This window comes from Vulpes lagopus, chromosome 6, assembly GCF_018345385.1.
Source record: "Vulpes lagopus strain Blue_001 chromosome 6, ASM1834538v1, whole genome shotgun sequence".
NCBI classification, from domain to species: domain Eukaryota; kingdom Metazoa; phylum Chordata; class Mammalia; order Carnivora; family Canidae; genus Vulpes; species Vulpes lagopus.
In genome coordinates this window covers 45,219,276-45,241,104 of record NC_054829.1, presented here as the reverse complement: position 1 = coordinate 45,241,104, position 21,829 = coordinate 45,219,276, and the positions used below count along the sequence as shown (strand labels likewise).

General features: G+C 38.0%; 1 pseudogene; it reads right to left on the bottom strand.

The window, feature by feature from the left end:
• Positions 1-19,927: 19,927 nt before the first annotated feature.
• Positions 19,928-20,908, bottom strand: LOC121493411 (annotated as a pseudogene).
• Positions 20,909-21,829: the final 921 nt, after the last annotated feature.

The window sequence follows — 21,829 nt, the reverse complement described above, 5'->3', positions numbered from 1 at the left end:
CTACCAGAATGGCCATCATCAAAGATAAGAGAGAACTAGTATTACCAAGAATGTGGAGAAAAGGGAACCTTTGTGCACTTTTATGTGAATGTAAATCAGTACAGCCACTATGGAAAACAAGATGAAGTATCCTCAGAAAAATTGAAAATAGAACTCTCCCGTGATCCACCAATTCCACTTCTGGGTATTTACCCAAAGGAAATGAAATCACTATGTTGAAGAGATATCTGCATTTCCCCGGTTCCTTGCAGCATTATTTTTTTTAAATTTTTTTAACTTTTATTCATTTATGATAGTCACACAGAGAGAGAGAGAGAGAGGCAGAGACACAGGCAGAGGGAGAAGCAGGCTCCATGCACCGGGAGCCCGACGTGGGATCCGATCCCGGGTCTCCAGGATCGTGCCCCGGGCCAAAAGCAGGCGCCAAACCGCTGCGCCACCCAGGGATCCCGCAGCATTATTTATATTAGTCAAGTCAGAAACAACCTAAGTGCCCATTGACAAATGAATAGATAAAGAAAATGAGGTGTATACACACACACACTGGAATATTAGTCAGCTATAAGAAAAAAACAAGCAAGTTCTGCCATTTGCTACAACATGGATAGACCTTGGGGGCATTATGCTAAGTGAAATAACTTGGACAAGGATGAGTACTATATGATCTCACTTATATCTAAAACCTAAAAGAACCAAACTCCTATAAACAGAAAATAGACCAGTGGCTGCCAGAGGTGGGGGTTGGTGGGGTGGATGAAAGTGGTCAAAAGATGCAAGCTTCTAAATATATAAGATGTATAAGTTCTAGGGATGTAAAGTACAGAGAGCATGATGACTAAAGTTAATGATGCTGTATCATATATTGGGAAGTGGCTAGTAGAGTATATCTTAAAAGTTCTTACCAGGGATCCCTGGGTGGCGCAGCCGTTTAGCACCTGCCTTTGGCCCAGGGCGCGATCCTGGAGACTCGGGATCGAATCCCACGTCGGGCTCCCAGTGCATGGAGCCTGCTTCTCCCTCTGCCTATGTCTCTGCCTCTCTCTATCTCTCTCTCTGTGACTATCATAAATAAATAAAAATTTAAAAAAGTTCTTATCACACACACAAAATTTAACTATATGAGGTGATAGGTATCAACTAAGCTGATTGTGGTGATCATTTAAGAATATATACACATATCAAATCATATTGTAGTCCTAAAACTAACACAGTGATACATGTCAATTACATTTCAATAAAACCACAAAAAAATAAGTCTACCATCTTCCCTAAATATTCTATTAATTTTATACACAGGTATATAGAGGAACATTATAGAGGATATATTCTTATGAAACACCATTGAAATATAAATAAATTAAAATATTCTATAAATGTTAGATGCTCAAAGTAATTGACTTACTCTAAACAGTATTATTTACATATTGATAAATATTATATATATAAATAGTCATCATTTATCGAAGAAGCATTTGTTAACTCTAACTACGAACTTAAATAAAGGACACATGAAAAAGGAAGATGCAACTTGGCCACAACAACTTCTTGCAAGATACATCTAGAAGGCAAGGGAAACAAAGGCAAAAATGAATTATTGGGACTTCATCAAGATAAAAAGCTTCTGCACAGCACAAGAAACAGTCAACAAAACTAAAAGACAACCTACAGAATGGGAGAAGATATCTGCAAATGATGTATCAGATAAAGGACTAGTATCCAAGATCTGTAAAGAACTTATTAAACTCAATAGCAAAGAAACAAACAATCCAATCATGAAATGGGCAAAAGACATGAACAGAAATCTCACAGAGGAAGACATGGACATGGCCAACAAGCACATGAGAAAATGCTCCGCATCACTTGACATCAGGAAAATACAAATCAAAACCACAACGAGATACCACCTCACACTAGTGAGAGTGGTGAACATTAACAAGACAGAAAACAACAAATGTTGAAGAGGATGTGGAGCAAGGGGAACCCTCTTGCACTGTTGGTGGGAATGTGAACTGGTGCAGCCACTCTGGAAAACTGTGTGGAGGTTCCTTAAAGAGTTAAAAATAGAGCTACCCTATGACCCAGCTATTGCACTGCTGGGGATTTACTCCAAAGATACAAATGCAGTGAAACGCCGGGACACCTGCACCCCGATGTTTCTAGCAAGCAGCAATGTCCACAATAGCCAAACTGTGGAAGGAGCCTCCGTGTCCATCAACAGATGAATGGATAAAGAAGATGTGGTCTGTGTATACAATGGAATATTACTCAGCCATTAGAAACGATGAATACCCACCATTTGCTTCGACATGGATGGAACCGGAGGGTATTATGCTGAGTGAAGTAAGTCAATTGGAGAAGGACAAACATTATATGGTCTCATTCATTTGGGGAATATAAAAAATAGTGAAAGGGAATAAAGGGGAAAGGAGAGAAAATGAGTGGGAAATATCGGAGAGGGAGACAGAACTTGAGAGACTCCTAACTCTGGGAAATGAATAAGGGGTAGTGGAAGGGGAGGTGGGTAGGGAGATGGGGGTGACTGGGTGATGGGCACTGAGGGGGGCACTTGGCGTGATGAGCACTGGGTGTTATACTATATGTCAGCAAATCGAATAAATAAAAAAATATTCAAAAAATTTTAAAAAAAGGAAAAAGAAAAAGGAAGATGCACTCTTCTTAGGGAATTAACACTTTGGGGGAAGAAGGTTATATTAAAAATAAATGTAATCAAAATTATATATAAATCTATATATTAAAATGCATATATCTATATATACATATATACACACACACATATCAGTCTTTTGGTCTGCCAGCTGACACTATCCAACGACAAACCCATAGTAGCCCTAGACTGGCCCCTTAACAACATAGGAACCAAACCCTTCCCATTGTACCTATAGCAGGTAAAGTGGACCACTGCAGCCAATGGGACTGAAGGTAAATGCAAGTCAGACACAACAGTAAGGCACATGTAGCCTAGACAGAAAGTACCCCTGAAGTGCTGGCCCTGGTGAAAAGGGTCATTGTGCTACAGAGCCTTCTTCATAAGACCATGTCTTTCAAGAGCAGGCGATACAGCTGTCTTTCCTAATACATAGAAACACAGATTTAGACAAAATGAGGAGACAGAGGAATACATCCCAGTTGAAAGAACAGAACAAAATCACAGCAAAAGAGCTAAATGAAATGGAGATAGGCAATATGCCTGGGAAAGAATTCAAAGTCATGATCATATAGATAGTCACTGGACTTGAGACAAAAGGACTGGAGGACCTCAGTGAGACCTTCAACAAACAGATAGAAAAAATAAAAAAGGGCCAATCAGAGATGAAGAATTCAATAACTGAAATAAAAAATACACAATAGGGAATCAATAGTAGATTAGAGGAGGCAAAAGAATGGATCAGCAACTTGGAAGACAGGGTAATGAAAGGAAGCTCAGATAAACAGTGAACAAAAGAAAGAAAGAAAAAAAGAAAGAAAGAAAGAAAGAAAGAAAGAAAGAAAGAAAGAAAGAAGAGACTAAGGGAACTCAATAGCATAATCAAGCATAATAATATTCACATTACATGGATCTCAGAAGGAGAAAAGAGAGAGAAGGAGGCAGAAAATTTATTTGAGGAAATAATAGCTGAAAATTTCCCAAATCTAGGGAAGGAAAAGAGACATCCAGATCTAGCAGGCACAGAGAACTCCCAACAAAATCAACCCAACGAGGTTCACACCAACACACATAGTAATTAAAATGGCAAATGCAAATGGTACTGAAAAGAGAAAATTTTAAAAACAGCAAGAGAGAAGAAAACACATACTAAGTAAACACCATAAGGCTGTCAGCTAATTTTTTAGCAGAAATTTTGTAGGTCAGAAGAGAGTGGCATGATATATTCAAAGCTGAAAGAAAAAAACTGGCACCTACAAATACTCTATCCAGTAAGGCTGACAAATACTCTATCCAGCATTCAGGATAGAAGGAGAGACGAACAGTTTCCCAGACAAACAAAGAATTCATGAGCACTAAACCAGCTTTACAAGAAATGTTAAAGGGAATTGTTTGAATGGAGAAAAAAAGGCCATAATCAGGAGCATGAAAATTAGGAAACGGATAAAATTTCACAGGAAGCATAAATAAAAGTAGTAGATTAATCACGTGTAAAACTAGTATGGGAGTGAAAACACAAAACTAGTAAATGAATTTTATGTACAAAATTCAGTCAAGGGATTCACAAAATAAGATGATGTAGAGTATGAAATCCCAATACATAAAACATGGAGGGTGGAATAAAAATGTAGTGCTTTTTAGAATGGGTTCAAACTTAAGCAACCATCAACTTAATATAGACTGCTATATGCATAAGATGTTATATATGAATGTAATGATAACCACAAATAAAAAACCTGTAATAAATATACAAAAAATTAAAAAGAATCCAAGCATAATACTAAAGAAAGCCATCAAAAAGCAAGGGAAGAGAACAAGAGAAGAAGAAAGGAACAGAGAACTACAAAAACAACTTTAAAACAAGTAATAAATGGCAGTGAGTACATACATATCAATAATTACTTTTTTTTTTAAAGATTTTTATTTATTTATTCATAGAGACACACACAGAGAGAGAGGCAGAGACACAGGCAGAGGGAGAAGCAGGCCCCATGCAGAGAGCCTGACATGGGACTCGATCCAGGGTCTCCAGGATCACGCCCTGGGCTGCAGGCGGCGCTAAACCACTGTGCCACCGGGGCTGCCCAATAATTACTTTTGATGTAAATGGACTAAATGCTCCAATCAAAAGACATAGGGTGACTGAATGAATAAAAAAGCTAAGACCTATCTATACACTGCCTACAGGAGACTAAATTCAGACCCAAAGACACATGTAGATTAAAGGTGAAGGGGTTAGAAAAATACTTACCATGCAAATGAATATGAAAAGATGAAAAGAAAGCCAGAGTAGCAATACTTAGGTCAGACAAAATAGACTTTAAAACAAAGACTTTAATAAGAGACAAAGAAGGACACTACATAATGATAAAGGGAACAATCCAACAAAAGGATATAACAATTATAAACATCTATGCACCCAACACGGGAGGACCTAAATACATAAAAATACTATTAATAGGTATATGGATGAAACTGAAAGTAACACAATACTAGTAGGGGAATCTAACACCCCACTTAGACCAATGGATACAGACAGAAAATCAACATGGAAATAGTGGCTTTGAATGACACCTTAAATCAGATGGATCTAACAGATATGTTCAGAACATTCCATCCAGACAGAAAATCAACATGGAAATAGTGGCTTTGAATGACACCTTAAATCAGATGGATCTAACAGATATGTTCAGAACATTCCATCCAAAAAGAATGGAATACACATTCTTTTCAAGTGAATGTGGAACATTCCTCCAGAATAAATCACACGTTAGGCCATAAAACAAGTCTTAATAAGTTCAAAAATATTGAAATCATATCATGCATCTTTTCTAACTACAACAATATGAAACTAGAAATCAATCACAAGAAAAATCTGGAAAAAATACAAATACGCAGAGGTTAAATAACATGCTACTAAACAATGAATGGGGAAACCAATAAATCAAAGGGGAAATAAAAAATACATGGAGACAAATGAAAGTGAAAACATAACAGTCTAAAATCTTTTGGATGCAACAAAGCTGTTCTAAGAGGGAAGTTTATAGCAATACAGGCCTACCTCAAGAAACAAGAAAAATCAAATAAACAATCTAATCTTACACCTACAGAAGCTAAAAAAAAAAAAAAAAGAACAAAGCCCAAAGCCAGTGGAAGGAAGGAAATAATAAAGATTAGAGGAGATATAAATTAAATAGAGACTAAAATAATAGTAGAATAAATTAGTAAAAGTAGGAACTGGTTCTTTGAAAAGATTAGCAAGATTGATAAAACTTTAGCCAGATTCATCAAGAAAAAGAGACAACTCAAGTAAATAAAATCAGAAATAAGGGAGAAATAATTGACATCACAGAAATACAAAGGATTATAAAGAATATTATGAAAAATTATATGGCAATAAATTAGAAGGCAACTAACCTAGAAAAAATAGATAACTTCCTAGCAACATAAAACCTTTCAAAACTGAATCAAGGAGAAATAGAAAATTTGAACAGCCTACTAGTACAGAAATTGAATCAGTAATCAAAAAACTCAAACAAACAACAATTCAGGACCAAATGGTTTCACAGGTGAATTCCACCAAACATTTATAGAAGACTTAATACCTATTTTTCTCCAACAATTTCAAAAAATAGAAAAGGAGGGAAAGCTTCCAAATTCATTATGAGGCCAGCATTACCCTAATATGAAAATCAGATAAAGACACTGCAAAAAAAGGAAACTGCCAATATCTCTGATGAACATCAATGTAAAAATTCTCAACAAAATAATAGCAAACTGAACATTACAAAAGCATTACATTTAAAAAAATCATCCATCATGATCAAGTGGGATTTGTTCCAGGGATGCAAGAGTGGTTCAATATTGTAAACCAACTAATATGATACATCATATTAACAAGAAAAAGTATAAAAGCAATATGATTATCTCAACAGATGCAGAAAAAGCATTTGACAAGGTGCAGTACCTATGCAGGATGAAAACTCTCAACAAAGTAGGTTTAGAAGAAATATACCTCAACATGATAAAAGCCATTTGTGAAAAACTCACAGCTAACATCATACTTAATGGTGAAAAACTGAGAGCTTTTCCTCTAAGATTAAGAAGAAGATAAGAATGTCCACTTTCACCACTTTCACTCACCATGGTATTGGAAGTCCTAGCCACAGCAATTAGACAACCAAAAGAGATAAAAGGCATCCAACTTGATAAGGAAGAAATAAAACTTTCACTCCTTCAGATGACATGATACCATATTTAGAAAATCTTAAAGAATCCACCAAAAAATTGCTAGAACTGATAAATTCAGTAAGTTGCAAGATACAAAATTAGTATATAGAAATATGTTGCATTTCTTTAACCTAAATATTAAGTAGCTGAAAGAGAAATTAAGGAAACAATCTCTCTTACAATTGCACTAAAATAATAAAATACCTAGGAATAAACTTAACCAAGGAGAAAAAGACCTATGCTCTAAAAACTACAAAACATTGATGAAAGAAATTGCAGATGACACAAACAAATGGGAAGATATTCCATGTTCATGGATTGTAAGAATTAATATTGTTAAAATGTCCATACTACTGAAAGTAATCTACAGATTCAATGCAATCTCTATCAAAATACCAACAGAATTTTTCATAGAACTAGAACAATTAACACTAAAATTTGTATGGCCCTGAATAGCCAAAGCAATCTCTTTTTTTAAAGACTTTATTTATTTATTCATGAGAGAGACAGAGAGAGAGGTAGAGACATAGGCAGAGGGAGAAGCAGGCTCCCTGTGGGGAGCCCAATGTGGAACTCCACCCCAGGACCCTGGTAACATGACTGAGCCAAAGTCAGATGCTCAACCACTGAGCCACCAGATGCCCTAGCCAAAGCAATCTTGAGAAAGAAGAAAAAAACTGCAGGTATCACAATACCAGATTTTACAATATACTACAAAGCTGTAGAAACCAAATCAGTATGGTACTGGCACAAAAATAGACTCATAGATCAATAGAAGAGAAGAAAGCCCAGAAATAAAACTAAACATATATGGTCAATTAATCTATGACCAAGGAGGCAAGAATATATAATGGGAAAAACACAATGTCTTCAACAAAAGGCCTTGGGAAAAGTGGATAGCAACATGCAAAAGAATGAAACTAAACCACTTTTTTTTTTTTTTTTTTTTACTAAACCACTTTCTTACACCATACATAAAAATAAACACAAGAAGGATTAAAGACCTACATGTGAGATCTGAAACCATAAAACTCCTGGAAAAAAAAAAAACATAGTCAGTAATTTCTTTGATATCAACTATAGAAACATTTTTCTAGATATGTCTCCTCCAGCAAGGGAATCAAAAACAAAATTAAACTATTGTAAATACACCAAAATAACATTTGCACAGGAAAGGAAACAATCAATGAAACAATGAGGCAACCTACTGAATGGGAGAAGATATCTGCAAATAGTATATCTGATGAGGGGTTAGTATCCAAAATATATAAAGAACTTATACAGCTCCACACTAAAGAGAACCAAATATTCTGATTTTAAAATGTGCAAAGGGAAAAAATGAATAAAATTAATTAGTTAATTAATTTAAAATGCCCAAAGGACCTTAGTAGATATTTTTTCAAAGACATACAAATGGCCAACATAAAAAGATAGCCAATAACACTAATTGTCAGGGAAATGCAAATCGAACCACAATAAGATATCACCTCATACCTGTCAAAATGGCTAAGGTCAGAAGCACAAGAAATAGAAAGTGTTGACATTATTTGAAGTAGAAGGAATCCTCATGCACTGTTGGGAATGCAAATTGGTGCAGCCACTATGAAAACACTATGGAGTTTCCAAAAAAATTAAAAATAGAATTATCATATGATCTGGTAATTTTCCTACTGAATATTTACCCAAAGAGAATGAAAATACTACTTTGAAAAGATAAATATAAACCCCTATGCTTACCGTGACATTATTTATAATAGTTAAGGTATGAAAGTGACCCGAAGTATGTATCCACAGATGAATGGATAAAAATGTACTGTGTATATAGAGAGATTTATAGATAGTAAAATATTACACAGCCATAAAAAAGAATGAGATATTGCCATTTGCAACAACATGAATGGATCTAGAGGCTATAATGCTATATGAAATAAGTTACACTGAGAAAGACAAATACCATATGATTTCACTCATGTGTGGAATTTAAGAAACAAAACAAATGAGCAAACAAAGAAAAAGAAAAAAGAGACCGAAAAACCCAGATGTTAAATATAGAGAACAAAAGGTTGCCAGAGGAAAGGTAGGTAGGGGGTGAGTGAAACAGGTAAAGTAGATTAAGAGTGTACTTATTGTGATGAGCACTGAGAAATGAAGAGTTGTTGAGTCACTATATTGTACAGCTAAAACTAATATAACATTACATGTTAATTAAAAATTTAAAAATAAAAAGTATTCTTAGCTCACAAGTTGTACAAAAGTAGGCCAGAGTTTGGCAAGGTTTCTTGGTCCTGATGTGGAGATCAATGCTTATATTAACATTTTGTGAGCTAGGGACAACTATAACTTTCATGCTCCCTACTCTCAGTTTCCCAGGCAGTAAAATCACTGGAAACAAATCCTAAAGACTAGAGATAAAAACTAATAAAAATGCCTTCGATGAAATAAATTTGAAATTAAAATCTAGAAACAACTGTTCCCTTCAGGTTTAGTTACATATTACTGTAGCTAAGAATATTCATTATTCCCATGAGGTTTTAGATGTTCATATTTCCCTTTTCTCTTCAAACTTCAGCTTTAAGAAGTGTTTACAGAAAAAAAATATATAAAAGACTTTTGACTCCACGTTAATAATAAATAGCTCTAGGCAGTGAACGCTGGCTACTCCTGATATTACCCTTGGCTCCCAAGTCTGATTGGCCATGTTGACTTCTCCTTCCTGCCTTGAGTGATTTTAACCCAGGTCCAGGGTACTTGATTTTTAGTTTAGTTACATAAATGTAACTAAGTTAAATAAATGATTTGGATCTGGGACAGTAGGTTCCTTTCCTTCTTGAAAATCCTTTCTCAAGAGGAATTTCAAGCTGGCAGGATGAACTAGAAAGAACAATAAAGAAATGGAGACATTATCTATGGTGAAAAATATCAAGTGGCTTCCCAGACTTCTGGACTCATTAGGACTTTGGACCTAAAAACACTATACACTAGAAGACCCCCCCACCCCCAAAATCTGTGTTCTGTGGATTTAACTATTTTGGGCTTTAGCTACGACATCTGGCTCATAGACTGCTGTCTAAACCTTCCTGGTTTTCACAGGGCCGAGTTTTGTGGTCTCCACTCCTTTGCCAATTCTGTTCGCAAGTGTCTCTGTTCCTGACTTCCTCTACCTTGGCTGGAGATTTCTGGGTCTCTGCCTCTGACACTTCCACCTCCATTAGCATGGCTGTCCCATGGCGGTCCCTTGAATTAGGGAGACCCTTTCCTTGGTGTTCTGCTCTGTTCAAAGGGCAAAGTTGGGTTCTTGGGGACTAGAAGAATGCAAATTAAAAACAAAAAGTGCTATGTTTCTGTATCAAATCAGTAGTGAATATATAAGCATAAATAAATATATAATATATTAAAATAATATATAAACAAATATGTTTAGTATAAATATAATAGGTAATATATGTTATTAATTATATAATATTACATAATATATTAATTTATAATATAAGTATACAAAATATGTAATATATAAAAGTAAAAATATTTATATATATACATTTGGTGCTGTTAAAGGTGTCAGGAAGCATCTTCTCACATAATGTAGGAACATGTGTAAATCAGAACAGTGGAGAGCCCTGCTGGAATACCATTTGACAACATACATCAAGAGCCTTAAAACTGTTTCTATCCTTTAATTGCAGAACCCATTTCTAGGAATATATTTCAGCAGAAGAATCCCAATATAGAAAAAAGCTTTCAGCGGAGAGATATTCATTATAACATAATTACGACCTAAAAAGGAAAACCTAAACATCCAATCATGAGGGAAGATGATTGTCAACTAAGCCACATATAGTTGATGAGGAGTGTTCGTGTTTATAATACAAGAAAAGGTGAAAAAGCTGGATACAAATTCATATGTAAAATATGATTCCTACTATTTAAAAAGACATGTACATAGGGAAAAAATAAAAATTCCAAATACCAGTCCATTTCCTCTTCATACTTTCATGTACTTGATATTTTCTACTGTAGATATATGAGTATAATCAGGGAAAAAACATGTACAGGATTACATGGCATGTAACACTGTATGTACACTGGAATAATCAGGGACAAAGGTCCATGATCTATTGCCTAGGGAAAAGAGCTGAACATAAGCTGCATATGCAAAATGAATGTGATGATTTAAAAACCCTCTACATTATGGGCATCGAACTGAAATACCTATAGGAGCCAGATATGCAGCATAAACAAAAGAAAAGAAAAAAAGAAACAAACAAACAGACAAACACGGGCCAGCACTGGGACAATGGCACATTGGCAAACATGCCTTCCTTTTGAGGGTGACTCCTCAGCTCATGTCATTTGAAAATACAGGTTTGATTTTTTTTTTTAAGATTTATTTATTTATTTATTTATTTATTTATTTATTTGAGGGGACGAGGGGGAGAGGGAGAAGGAAAGAAGCAGACTCCCTGCTGAGTGCAGAGCCCAGCTCAGCTTGATCCCACAACCCTGAGATCATGACTTGAGCCAAAATCAAGAGTCACATGCTTAATTGAAGGAGTCACCCAGGTGCCCCCAGGTTCAATTTTTCAAGAAAAATATGAAATCTGGATTTAATGTAAAAATCTCTTCATTTTTGCATGTTAAAATCTAACTTTAAATTATAAATATATTGCATGAACCAAATAAAACGTACTGGATTTTTTTTTTAGCCAAAAAGCTACCCATTTACATCTTCTGCTCTATATTTGAATAAATACACACACACACACATGGAAATAGAACTTAAGGAGAATCTAACCAAAATGGAAGCAGTCATCATGGCTGGTGATGGGACTTTGGTGATTCCTACAATTTTATATGTAATTTTTTTTTAAAGATTTTAATTATTTATTCATAGAGATGCAGAGAGAGAGAGAGGCAGAGACACAGGCAGAGGGAGAAACAGGCACCATGCAGAGAGCCTGACGTGGGACTTGATCCAGGATCTCCAGATCACGCCCTGGGCTGCAGGCGGCGCTAAACCGCTGCGCCACTGGGGCTGCCCTTTATATGTAATTTTATATGTAATTTTATATACCGTGTATTTACAATTTTCCTTAATATACATAGATGGTCTTACAGTGGCAATTTCAAAGCATTATTTTTCACCATAGTACAGACAGAGTTTATCTCTTGAAGATTGCTCAGGATCTGGAGCTTCTTTTTCTCATTCCTTTCTCCATATGAGAGCCATTAAATTAAGCGTTTAATTGTTCTTAAGGGATTTTTATAAAAAGCACCGACATCACACGTAGATAAAAGACCCAAATATGCCTGCATAAAAAATGACAACCATGTCAAGTGGACAGTAAAACAGGATATCATTTTGATGGCACTGCCTGGTATCTCTCTCCCCACCCCCTTGCCTCTGTGCCACTGAAACCCAAAGGAATCACGTCCCTCCCACCTGCTTTACCACTACAGTGCAGCTGAGGAGGAGGTGAGAAGAGGCAGTAGCTAAGCTTAGAGAACCTAGGAGATGCAGGAAGAGCTGGTGGCTTGGAAAAAATGAAAGATGTTACATCTTACCCCAAATTATTTTAATAATTCTGGTTTGAAAGCTGAGCCATTTCTCTAGATATTAAAGGGGGGGGGGAGTAACGAAAGACCATCTAATTCTCCACAAGACAGAGCCGCAGATGGAGAAAAAGTAGAAAAGAAGTTAGATTGCCTTTCTACAAGTCAAGTACCATTAAGGCTCTTTTAATTTCCTTTATATTTTCCCTGTAAGTTTAAAGGGATGGTTTAAAGTTTCACTGTGCGCTTAGGTGGCATGCCCTGTGCAAGGCAGGAGTCATATTTTCACTCATTCTTTTGCTTCTCCTTGAGCACATGCCCTGTTTTCTGTCCTGTTCTAAGAGACTTGGGGGGCTTAGGCATAACAAGAAAGTGTCTGGGGAGGTGGGTTTTGGTGGAGTCCCCGGGGCACTGCTGTGGGCAGGGGTCGTGAGGTTAAGTGGTTGGGAGAAAGGTTTGCATACTTTTGAACTTCTGCCTGGATTGCTTGACTTTGCCTTGGCTTTTCCCTTGAATGGTTATATGCTCTGTGTCAGTGCTATGCTGGGCAGGGTTTAACAACCAGTTAAGGCAAGAGCCTTGATTTATAGCATTTTCTGATTTTTGTCATGTAAATACTCCTCCCATAGCTGACTTCGAGCCACCAACCTGATGTCATTGAATGCAGAGCTGGAGGAGATATATAGCCCACTCCTCCAGCACACTGCTAGGTTAGCTCTTCTGCCCAAAATGGTCAAGCCACTTAAGGGTCTGTTGCTCTCCAGCAACATTTCTCAGCCTGGAAGCTGTTCTTGCTCTGAAATCCCACTCTCTATTCTGCTGCCACTTTATCCTCCTCTGGCTGGACACAGTCTTAGTCTGGGATCTTTTTTAGCTTATCGGATTAACAATTTTATCTCAACAGATTTTATTATATCTCTCTTCTTACAATTTCTTTTTTTTTTCATTTTATTGACTTTATTTCTTTACCACTGTTCATTTCAGACGGAGAACATTGAATGTGGAATCAGTCCTTTCTTTAAAAAAGCAGAGAGCTCATGCCATGAGAAGCAGTAAGAGCTCCTCTGTGCTCACTTCAGCAGCAGGTGTACTAAAATAGATACAACCAAGAGCAGATTGGTGCAGCTCCTGCCCATCGATGACATGCGAATGTGTGAAGCAGGCCATATTTTTTCCAGGGACCATCTATATCTATATGGTGGTGCCAGATGACTGAGACAGATGATTAGGAGGAAGATGGTTTCTCTCTAACTTTGGAGTTAACTTAGCCACTGCTGCCACCATTGTGAGTCTTCTCAGAAGCTCTTGAAATGGCATGGGAGGATATTCATTGGGCAGAAAGTCAAAGTCTGACTTCACCACTAGCTTCCTGTGTGAGCTGCTGCATGTCATGTAAGCCTCTCAGGAACTTCAGTTTTCTGAAACTGATCCTCCAGCAACAAAAGGTTGCTCATTTCTGACTCACATGGGCAAAACAGAATCAAGTGAACATTTTCTCAGTTGGATTGCTACTTCCTCTCCATCCAGGACTTTAAGCATCATTGTTTCCATTATGTGTTGATCTGTATTCCGTCAGGAAATGTAAATCCCAAGCTCATCTGCTTAACCTTTGTAGGTAAGGCACAGGAGGAAATCCATCTTTACCTGTACTGGATCATTATGATCGCCTTGCATTTGTGTTCCATTTTTCTCTGCACAAATGCCTAAAACTTTGCTGTCTTTGTGAACAGAACTGCCCCTCTCACCATCCTTGCCATCTTTTTTGTGCTGTACCTGAATATCTATGAAATGAAACAAAAGGTTAGGGAGAGGAAGAAAGTTCCTCTCAACTCATTTAAAACAGTTGTGAGGGTCAAAAGGACAATACATTTGCTTCATTTTTACTACAGAAGTAGAACATATTCTTTGCAGAATTGGGAAATATGGTTGGCAAAAGAAGAAAAAATAACAAAATGAAATAAACAAAAACCACCCATAATTCTAACAAACAGATATAGCCACTGTAACTACTGGCATATAACTTTCTAGACATATACATGTGTTTTGAGTACACAAAATGAGTTTCTATTGTATGTTTTGTTTGTAACCCTCTTTTCCCATGTCCATAAGCATGTTTTTACTGTATCACTTTTAATGGTGGCAGTGTATCTCATTATGTTGATATACCTTATTTAACCTATCCCCTATACTTGGGCATTTAGGTTGTTTCTTATATTTTGCATCCTTGTACACACATTTTTATATATTTGTGTGATTATTCTGTTAGGCTAAATTTCTGAAAGTGCAATTGCTTGATCAAAAGTTCTCAGAGGTTTTTTCTACTTTTCATTGGGTTGTCAAACTGAACAGATTAGAGGGTGGGAGAAATGTGGTGGGCTGCTTTTGGAAGCTGTTTAATTGAAGTGACAAAAGTGTTATTATAAAGGGTAGAAACAATGAAATAAATTGTACTTAAAATTATAGCTAAAGGGAGGTGGGGAAGAGGAGGCATGTCCTCAAGCCAGAAATGGATATCTGAAAGATGGAAGCATGCAGAAAGGTGGTATACTGGGATCTGCTGTCAAGGATCCTGGAAGTTGGAGTTTTGGAACCAAGCTCAGCTGCCTCCTGAGAAAGAAATGATATTGGCTCTGCTGTTTAGATTGGGAATGTGCTTCTGTATTAGTCAGCTTCTGCTGCAGCTCCAGTGTGTTTCAGACAACCCCCAACTCAGTGGCTCAGAATAGTAAATGTTTATTTCTCACTCATGGCAGCTCCTCCTGAGGCTGAATATCAGATTCAGGATATAGGTCTCTGTGTGTATCTTCTTGCAGGACCCATGCTGAAGGACCACTGTCTCCCAGAATGTGATCTAATGGGGCTTCTGGTGCTCAGAACTGTCATATGGACTTCTTCTGTCTATATCCCATTGGCCAAAGTAGTCACAGGGCCAAGCCCACGGAGGGAAGCCAGGGGAAGTAGACTCTGCCCCAGAGGAAGGGAGCATAGAGGAAAATACCTGCTGAACAATATTCAATCAATCACAGCAACTCTTCTAGGCACTGCATATTTAATTAGGTAATAAAGTATTGCCTGAGCTAGTTTTTCTTCAAAGTGTTCCTGCGCTGAAAAAGATGGACAAGAAAGTGGAAAGCAACAAAATGAGCAACTTGCTGTATCATCCCCTAATTGGAAATCTCTCACACAAGCTCCTGGCCTTTCTGATTGTTTAGCCAAAGCAGAGACTTCCATTTTAAGTAATACTACAAAAAAAAAAGAAAGAAAGAAAAAAAGAAAGAAAGAGAGAGAGAGAGAGAGAGAAAGAAAGAAAGAAAGAAAGAAAGAAAGAAAGAAAGAAAGAAAGAAACAGAAAAAGTGACGGAGTTGAAAGTATTGCTTAACGGCAGGAGGATCGTGATTTTAAGGGGTTTGCAGTTTATGATCTACTGGATTTAAGAAAAGAAATGTAAAATTATAAATATAAGCTTAAATTTAAAAGTGCTTATTTAAAATGAGAAAATAAGCCACAAAACACATGTTTTAAAATAATTAATAAAATATTAACAAAATAATTAACAAAAATATCCCCAAATTTTAAAAAAGTAAGATATTTTAATGAGCTAGCCACCTGACACACCTCTATATGTCTTTCCACATTTTGTGGCCTCAAAAATTTTGATAACTTTTTTACTTGACAATAATTTTGTAATATCACTTCTATATGGATAAGAGAGATTTAATCATTCCACTAACATGATAGCTTCTGACTGTATATTTCAAAGTGTTCTCTTCCACAACCAGTGTCTGGCACATTGGCCATCCCCATAGTGTGATACCACCACTGGCCCTGGAGCTTCATGTTAGCTAACTTCACACATTGTCAGGAAGAACATAACTAGAAATAACTGAAATGTCTATCAACTGATGCATTTATTTGATGAACAAAATGGAGTATTATTTAGCTATAAAAAGAATAAAGTACTGAATGAATCTTGAATACGTTGTGCTAAGTTTAAAAAGCCAGATGCAAAAAGCAACATATTGTATGATTTCATGGACATGAAATGTCCAGAACAAGCAGATTTATAGAGACAGAAAGTAGATTAGGGGGCATTAAGAGATTAGGAGCTGGCTGGCAGTGGGGGAAGGAAAGAATAGAGTGACTAATGGGGTTTCTTTGGGGGGAGGGGGTGTGAAAATGTTCTAGAATCAAATAGTTGTGACAGTTGCACAGCATTGTGAATATACTAAAGTAACTGAATTATAGCTTTAAAGGATTCAATTTGAGGATATAGGAGTCATATCTCAATTAAATAAAAAAAAAAATCCCGAAAGCCATTCCTACATTCAAACAAGTGGAAATAACTAAACCCAAAGTGCCTGCAAACTGTGTAAATACATCACACTGAACCAAACTCACTCTATCTTCGCTTGGACGTCCCTTTAGTTAGACCCTGAAATACCCTTAGCTGCCACATGATATGAAAAGATGGTGATGGAGGGAAGTCAAGGTAGAAGAAAATAATGGTTTTACTTTTGCAAACTTTACAAAAGCATATGACCAAGTGAACACTTGTCAGGCCCTGAAAGGGGTCCCTGCGAGTGAGAGCCTTGAAGTTCAAGCACCACATTTAATACTTTCATGGCCAGTACCCTCTCTCCCCACCACACCCTGTTCTTACCCTGTGCAGACACTCATTTAAATTTTAGAAAATGGTCAAGGGGTCTTTTTATCCAGTTTCTTGAAAGGAAACAAAGCAAAGATTTCTTAACTAACTTACTAAATCCTGTTTCTACTTTCATTGTACCTGAATAGACTAAAAGACTTCTACCCAAACAAATAAGCAAATGAAAACCTTTGTTGTTGTTTAGAGCTTTGCAATTTTTTTTCCCTTTTCCACGAAATAGGGAGTAGCCTCTAACTGGAATCTCTCAACAGGGTCTGCCCCTTCCCAGAGGATCAAAGCCGAAACTTCATTTCACCACCAGGGCCTAACTAGAATTCCAGAGCCCTCAGAATCCTCTCTGTACTGATGACTCAGCCCCTCAGGCTGACCCTCCCGCTCATGGAATCCCCTCTCTCCAGCTGTAGCTCTAATTTTGTCATGCACCTGGCTGGCCCTTTCCCAAGCTTCTCTCCTATTCAGTTGGATAGAATTCAGAAGTCCATAAATTCTTCAGCTCCCTGGAACCAAATTATTTCTGAGCCCAGAGAAGGCAGCTCTGCCAGGTCCAGGGACTTGAAATTCACTCATTTGGAAAGTACATAAATCCAAACTCTAAAAGGCAATAGAGGTATTTTTCTGACATTGAGTATGCTTTTGACTTTGAGTGACCCATTTCCCAATAACCAAAAAATACTCTCTTGGATACAAACTTCTAACTCCCCATTCAGGTATTAAAAAGAAATCAGCTTTTTTTTTTTTTTTTTAAAGATTTTATTTATTTATTCATGAGAGACACAGAGACAAAGAGAGGCAGAGACACAGGCAGAGGGGGAAGCAGGCTCCATGCAGGGAGCCTGATGTGGGACTCTATCCTGGGTTTCCAGGATCACACCCTGGGCTGACGGCCGCACTAAACCGCTGAGCCACCCAGGCTGCCCTTAAAAAGAAATCAGCTTTAAGAAAATAAATTGTTCCTGTTTTCCAACAAATCTTTCCTGTCCTCTTCTCATTTCAGCAAAGATGGGCAAATAAGACAGATCCCAGTGACCTTGGGACACCTGGGTGGCTCAGCAGTTGAGTGTCTGCCTTTGGCTCAGGTCGTGATCCCAAGGTCCTGGGATTGAATCTCCCTCTGCCTATGTCTCTACTTCTATCTGTGTGTCTATCATGAATAAATAAAAAAAATCTTAAAAAACAAAGTCCCAGGGACTGTCAAAGATTAGCTTCTGAAATACTTGAGTGGTTTAGCCAGAGCAGAGACTTCCATTTCAAAATGGTAGACTAAATACAAGTTGCAGTTTTTCCAAATTCCTAGAAATAATTGTGCCTTAAAAATCTAAGACTTTGGTCACAAATAACTTAGAGAATAAAAATTGAGGGGCACCTCGTGGCTAGGTGGTAGAGCATGTGACTCTTGATCTCAGGGTTGTAAGATGGAGCCCCACATTGAGTGTAGAGATTACTTAAAAATAAAACCTTTAAAAAAAAGGAATAAAAATTGAGAAGATTGGATTGACAGGGAAATCTGTAGTCCAGATGCATCTGAGACCTCTGAGAAAAGTTGAAGCATGCTAAGGAGGTATATACTTGGAGGCTGTATAAACTTGCAGCAGAAGGGAGTCCAGGACAACAGACAGGGAATAGATGTCATAGCAATAGCAGCCAGGCAGCAGTGATGGAGTGTCTGCCTCCAGGCTCCATCAGATCAGAGACAGGGCAGCAGGTGGCTGTTGACCTTAGTAGGGAGCGCTGAGTACTAACATCTAACAAACCAGTACAGTGCCCTGCCAGGTGACACAGCCTGTCCTTCCTCTTCCTGAAAGCAGACCAGAATACAAGCAGGTCACCAGGGCAACTCTTGTCTCCTTTCCAGGTAGACCATACAAACAGATGTGACACAGACTCTAACTGGGAATATCAACCACACAGATAAGCCCACAACCAAGATATAGAAAGTATTCAAGAAAATCAACCTTCGTGAAGAAGACAATGAACTAAAGAAGTGGAAGTATGATGAAACAAAGCTAGTGGAACAATGAAAATGGCACTTATGGACTAGAACCCGGTTTCCTTATTCTCAGGCCACCAACCGATCTTTTCCCTTCTTCACACTGCCATCCATTCCTAAGCTGGCACTCCCTATACAGTAGGAACATTTTTGAGACATTTCTTTATTTTCTCAAATAAAAGCAATTTTGAGAAAAAACTTGCATCCGTGTGGAGAACAGCCACACAGATAGGGAACTACTTCATTTCCTCATTTCCTTTTTTTTTTTTTTCACTGTTCAAAATTTATTTGGTATTTTAGTTGGTAGGACAGATAGTTGGCTGCATTGTCTTTTTACATTTTATGGCAATGTACACTACATTCCGACATATATAGTACACAAAATAAGATCCTTTAGAAGAGTTATGCACTATACATGCAATATTGAATTTATACATTAGATCCCAGGATGTGACTGAAGAAAAAAGATCAACTAGGCATGTTGGGTATTGGGGCAAGGGAATCAGAAGTTACAGAACACAGTAAATACACATCTGGTTTGAAGAGTAGCTGCAGCATATATGACATTGGCAGAGGTGCCTCCGAGATGGTGGAACTATATTACGTTAACCAATTTAGGACTACACAAGACAGGTATCATCCAGCATCAGGATATAGCTGCAGGGTTTTGTGAACCATTCCCATTTGTAACTTTAGGAAACTGATGTTTTTCTTAGGCCATTTTAATATTACTACTTGAGTAACAGGTCAAATAATAAGGACAACACACACAACCTCCAACTAAAATCTTGTTGTAGTCTAGACAGTGACGTGGTACATTAGAAAATTTTAAAACTGCAGTTCCTTTTGGATCCCCCAAAGTGTATCTGCATTCTTCAATGGGCCTCTTCCTCAGGAGTCAGAGTCACTTTCACATCGGAGATTCCATTCTGCCCCAAGATGCAAGGAACACTAAGGAAGACATCATCTTTTATTCCATAGAGACCCTTAGTCATGGTGGAAATTGGATGCACCCACCTAAAATTCTTCATTATACTTTCTGCCAAAACTGCCACAGACAGTCCAATGGCTCAGGAAGGGTAGCCTTTCAGTTTGATCACCTCATAGACACTGTCAACCACCTGTTTGTGAACCTCTTTCCACTGTTCCTTATCTGCATCAGTGCCTAAGTCAGGGTGCAGATTCTTCAGAGAGACACCAGCAACATTTGCTCCACTCCATACAGGCACACTGGAGTCTCCATGCTCTCCAAGGACCCACCTATGACAGCTTAATGGGTGAACTCCCAACCTTTCCCCTATTAGGTAACAGAACTGGGCTGAATCCAGATTGCAAGAACTTCCAATAACGCGGTTTTTGGGAAAGCCAGTTATCTTCCAAGCCACGTAGGTAAAGATATCCACTGGATTGGAAACAACAAGCAACTTGCAGTTTGACAATATTAGGAATGGTGAACTTAAAGATGTTCAGGTTACGCTGAATCAAATTAAGACGACTTTCTCCCTCTTGCTGACGTGCCCCAGCCGTGATAATAGCCAGCCTGGAGCTTGCAGTCATATTATAGTCTTTGCCAGAGACAATTTTTGGTGTTCTAAAGAAAAGGCTGCTGTGCTGGAGATCCATCATCTCTCCCTTCAATTTGTCTTCCATGACATCAACAAGAGCGAGTTCATCTGCCAAGTCCTTCATTAAGATTCTGATGGCACAAGTCATGCCAACAGCACCAACCCCAACGACTGTAATCTTATTCTGGGAGATATTGTCTTTCTTAAGAAGATTCTGAATCAGCCGATCCTTGAGAGTTGCCATTTGTCATTTTGGACTTAGAACCAAAAGGAATCAGGAGTGCATGGCAGGCGGCAGGTGGCCGTGTGCGGGGTCAGGTCTGGGTCGGGACTTGGCAGCGGTGGCTCCTCCTTATTTCCTATTTTGAATAATGGCTTCCCTATCCTCCACTCTGAAATGTCTGTATTGCCCACCCCCATGCCCCACCCCATCCATCCATTAGCAAGGTCACCGTCACCTCTCTCTAGTGAAGCACCTGGGTGGCTGAGTCACTTAGTCAGCTAAGTGTTTCACTCTTGATTTTTCAGCTCAGGTCATGATCTCAGGGTTGTGAGATCGAGTGCCACACCCCCATGTGAGCCTACTTAAGATTTGATTCTCTTTCCCTCTCCCTTCCTCCCTACCTCCACACCCATCCCTGTCCCAGCTCACATTCTTTCAAAAAAAAAAAAAAAAAAAAAAGGATTGCACAGCTTTGTAGCTATCACCCTCCCATCCATTCTCTGCACTTTAGCCAGATGGGACTTCCAAAAATGCAAAACCTGAGTACTACGTCACTCTGGATGCTCGAGAACTTTTCAAGATCTTCTCTTAGCTTTTTATATTGAGTTCACATTCCATAAATTAGCCTACAATACCCTGCAGGATATGGCTCCTCTGTTCTCGTCCAATCTTATCTCTTGACTTGACCCTTGACAACCAGTCAGTCTGCCTGACCTGCTTTGTTTTAGGACCCACCCTCAGTAAACTTCTTTCATTTGTTCCTCTCTTCTCCAAGCTGCTTTCTCTGCTTGAAACAGTCTTTCCTTCTGTTTTCATAAGGCAAACACTTATTTATCCTTCAGCTTTCAGCTCTGGGGAACCTTCCTGGGCCTCCAGAGTTTGTGGTGCCTCTTCTGTTTTCCTGTGACACTATACACCTTATTCTGCATTGATATCTCCAGA